General features: G+C 45.9%; 1 protein-coding gene across 1 annotated transcript in view; it reads right to left on the minus strand.

Moving 5' to 3' along the window:
* The window catches only part of sema3b (sema domain, immunoglobulin domain (Ig), short basic domain, secreted, (semaphorin) 3B), a 39,271-nt gene that overhangs the window by 34,044 nt on the left and 227 nt on the right, over positions 1 to 5,000 (minus strand). Inside the window, exon 1 of the mRNA XM_080854093.1 lies at positions 4,623 to 5,000. This exon is cut by the window's right edge and continues 227 nt beyond it. The gene's annotated coding sequence lies outside the window, so the exon portion shown is untranslated. The remainder of the gene's footprint in view (positions 1 to 4,622) is intronic.

Below are 5,000 nucleotides of genomic sequence, written 5' to 3' on the forward strand. Positions count from 1 at the left end.
TAAAGTGAACAGAATTGGCCCTGTACAGGACGCAAATCGGCCATATCTATGGGTACCAGTGACACACACACATACACACTGACACAATGGCCTCTCTGTTAGAAATCAGGGCTCTGTTCATACAACGCAATCAAGTCACAAATGAACACCAGAGCTTCCCACACGCATGCACACACACACACACACACACACACACACACACACACACACACACACACACACACACACATGGCCACGATCTCAGGGGACTACACACCCCAACCCCTAACCAGGGCCCCTGTTCGTTCACAAACACCCACACATACAAACATATGACTCTCTGTCTATGTCTTTCTATTGAGCATGTTTGTATAGGCCTATTAGATAAACCATCGCTGCCTCTTCCTCTTCCCTAATCCGCCTTTAACTCTCTTTCCTTCCCTCTGTCTATCTCTCTCTCTAAAACACACTGGGCTACATACACTATGGAGCCATGTAGCCATACAGGCTGGCTGGGCGCACGGCAGTGTGTGAGTGTGTGTGTGTGTGTGTGTGTGTGTGTATGTGTGTGTGGGCGGGAGGGGTATAGAGGGAGGCTCCAGAGCCTCTAACAGGGGAGGAAGGGGGGCATCAGTGCTCCCTCACCCAACTAAAGCCACGGCCCCCTGCTCCTGCTCGGCCTCGTGGATGCAACACGCTCTTTAGCTAAAACGATGATGACAAATGCTTATATGGCTCTGACATCACTTTGAATGGATCATATTGGTTACGCTGTGCATGTCAAGCTGAGTGTGTGGAGTGGGGGTGGGGGTGAGGCTGTGTGTCTGTGTGTGAATATGGAAGCGGGTCTGTGAGGGAGACGACACAAATTAAACCTGACCCCGCAATAAGCCTCACCAGCTGAGCCCCCTAATTCACACCAAAACACACACACACACACACACACACACACACACACACACACACACACACACACACACACACACACACACACACACACACACACACACACCCACATACACACACAGGCACACATACACTTGTTTGGCAACAGGGGTTCATTCAGATCCAGAGCGTCTGGGGAACAGCAGTGACCAAGCGAACAGGTTTACAGAGAGAAAGAGAGCTGGGGAAAGACAGAATTAGAAAGACAGAGACTTCACACTTCACTCTAGCATTGGCTATTCCTGAAGAAAATTCCCAACCCCATAAATCAGGAAACACATATTCACACATATCCACACACAATACCCAAAAGCCAACCTGATAATAATCTCAAGCAGTAACCACCGTCCATGATCACCACTGTCATAGAATGCGGAATACAGCAGCTAACATCTCTCTCTGCTCAGCCAACAAAGGGCTACGGTAGTATCTAGTATAGTAGAACAGCATATAGGCTGATCTAGCCACTGACTGATTGCCAGTGGTCATGTTATTCTTGTCTGCACATTGAGACTTAAAAAAGTGAATTCACAGAACCTAAACCTCATTCATTCGTCTGTCTCTAGTTTAGTGTGTCTCTACTCCGGCCACTTCCCTGTGAAGTGGCTAACAGGTACAGTATATTGATAAGCTGTCAAGCATGGCATATAGAATGGCGGTCTCAGAGTCTGGCTAATGATTCTAGATTCACCCCATTACACCCACCCAGGCACTGACAGAGACAAACGAGCAGGCCAGGACTACTGGGTCTTCTACAGTCTGAGGTGTGTAACATAGAGAACTCGTAGAGCAGCACTAGTGTAGTCTGAGGTGTGTAAGATAGAGAACTCGTACAATACTAGTGTAGTCTGAGGTGTGTAAGATAGAGAACTCGTAGAACACTAATGCAGTCTAAGGTGTGTAAGATAGAGAACTCGTACATCACTAGTGTAGTCTGAGGTGCTTAAGATAGAGAACTCGTACATCACTAGTGTAGTCTGAGGTGTGTAAGATAGAGAACTCGTACATCACTAGTGTAGTCTGAGGTGTGTAAGATAGAGAACTCGTAGAACACTAATGCAGTCTAAGGTGTGTAAGATAGAGAACTCGTACATCACTAGTGTAGTCTGAGGTGCTTAAGATAGAGAACTCGTACATCACTAGTGTAGTCTGAGGTGTGTAAGATAGAGAACTCGTACATCACTAGTGTAGTCTGAGGTGTGTAAGATAGAGAACTCGTAGAACACTAATGCAGTCTAAGGTGTGTAAGATAGAGAACTCGTACATCACTAGTGTAGTCTGAGGTGCTTAAGATAGAGAACTCGTACATCACTAGTGTAGTCTGAGGTGTGTAAGATAGAGAACTCGTACATCACTAGTGTAGTCTGAGGTGCTTAAGATAGAGAACTCGTACATCACTAGTATAGTCTGAGGTGCTTAAGATAGAGAACTCGTACATCACTAGTGTAGTCTGATGTGCTTAAGATAGAGAACTTGAGTGAGACACACCTCATGGTGGCCATCTGGTGAAGAATGGTGACATTTGTTATTATTATGATTATTATTATTATTATTTCAAAACCCAAGTTGTTTCATTAGCATGACTGTTTAGATACAGTGTTTCTAAAGCATAAAGAACCATAAACACATACATTTGTAAGTCAACACTGAGGGGGGGAAAAAGACACAGAACACATATCTATATAAAAGATGAAATTCCATTAGGAGAATATCATGGGTTGATCTCCCCTCCCTCTGTCCCTCATGCTATGGCAGGCTGTAATGTAGTATGCAGCCAGTGAAGCAACATGTCTTTGTAATGTGTGTACTTGACTTGTAATTGTAATTGTAATTTTGTCTGAGAATAGTCAAAAATACCTTTCTTGGCAGTTACAGTTTAGGACAGAATAGAGAGTGCTTATTACTAAAGGAGGGGCAGGTGCCCATGTGTTTCTGCTGAGAGGGGGGAGGGGTGTGTGTGTGTGTGTGTGGGGGGGGGGGGGGGGGTGTAGGTATCATAGCTGCCCCAGCTCATCAGTGGGTCTGGAAATAAAACAGCTCATGAAATGTTGATGAAACAGCTTTTTGCTTTTACACCAATGACAGAACAGCGCCTCTCTTGCGTCCTCTCCAGCCACGGACACACACACACACACACACACACACGCACACACAAACTCACACTCATACTCATACTCCAGCCAGAGACACACAAAAGTCAATATTTCAGAAGGGTGGCGGAGGGTAGTAAATATTTCAGACAAAGAAAACTGACAGGGCTGGCAAATTACCTCCTCTCTCCACCTCCACCTCCACCTCCACCTCCACCTCCGTGCCTGCCTCTCTCCCTCTCTCTCCGTCTCTCTCTCTCTCTCTCTCTCTCTCTCTCTCTCTCTCCTGCACTCCACCTTGTTCTCAATCACTAGTTTTCTCAACCAGTGGTGTGCAACATTCCTGCCCATTATCCACACACATATATGGACGCTGCTCTCTTTCTCTTACACACACACACACACACACACTCACACACACACACACACACACACCCCTCTGTTCTCATGTGTCCAATAACAGGGCAGGTGTGCAGGACACAGGGAGGGAGTTAGAAAGAACAAAATATAGTGTGGAGGTATAAATGGAATTCAGTACATGACTGAGATACTAACAGATAGCTTACACAGACAGACAGACACACACACATATACAAACTACACATGCATATGCACACACGCACACACACACACACACACACACACACACACACACACACACACACACACACGCACACACACACACACACACACACACACTGAGCGGAGTCCCCTTGGGATAAAAGGGGGCCTATGCTATGAAAGAGAAACCCAAAATTTAAAATAGTGTGTCATATTTCAGTAATGGATGTGTAAGTGTGCATGAGTGTGTGTGTGTGTGTGCATGTGCAATGAAATGGCTGGTTTTGTGTGATTCAAATCATTTGGAACAGAATGGCGCATGTACACCCACAAGCTTTCGCTGCAGTTCAACAGCAGGACCAACCAATGACCACTTAGGTCCAATCAGAATTGAAGTATAAGAAACCTCACCAGCAGGACCAACCAATGAACACTTAGGTCCAATCAGAATTGAAGTATAAGAAACCTCACCAAATTAATACATCCGTGATTATTCACTTCTACATTTGGAGAATACAGACAGAAATGGGCATACAGCTTCCCAAATGCACTTAACACATGAATCTATACACACAGTCCACACACACACAAACACACAAACACACACACACACACACACACACACACACACACACACACACACACACACACACACACACACACACACACACACACACACACACACACACACACACACACACACACACACACACACACACACACACACACACACACACACACACACACACACACACATATACAAAGAGTGACTGTACAGCATAGATACATAGACAGAAACAGAAACAGTCAAGGTAAAACTGTGAAACGGTACTCAGACAGTACCAAAGTTATATTGTGTCAAAAAGCAAATGTAAGGATTTGGGATAGCTACTCCAACAACAGCTTTAAATGTAATCTTTCTCTATCGGTTCATTCCCCTCTGTCTTTCTCTATCGGTTCATTCCCCTCTGTCTTTCAATCCATCTCTCTCTCCTTCTCTCACACATGCCCAGCTCTGGAGAAACAAAGAAATCACCTCTCACTCACCTTTGGTCTTTTTTCTTTCCCCACTCCTTCTCTCCTCTTGTGATGTGTGTGTGTGTGTGTGTGTGGGTCCTCAGCTCCGCCGCTCTTTGCCAGGTGCCATGGTCCCGTGGACTCCAGTGGAGCAGCCGGCTCTTATACACACACGCGCGCATACACTCTTCCCCTCTCTCTCTCCCTCTCTTTCACACACACACTCTCCCTCTCTCTCCCTCTCTCTCTCTCTCTCTCTCTCTCTCTCTCACGCACACACTCAATCACTGCCACCAGAAGCTAATGAGAATCACAGCGGAGGCAGCCGAAGTCCTTGCGTGGAAAAGTGTGTGTCCAAGGGAGAGTGTGTGTGTGAGCGTGCGCTCTGCAGTGTCCATTTGGTGAAAG

Source organism: Sprattus sprattus (assembly GCF_963457725.1).
Source record: "Sprattus sprattus genome assembly, chromosome: 16".
Lineage (NCBI taxonomy): Eukaryota > Metazoa > Chordata > Actinopteri > Clupeiformes > Clupeidae > Sprattus > Sprattus sprattus.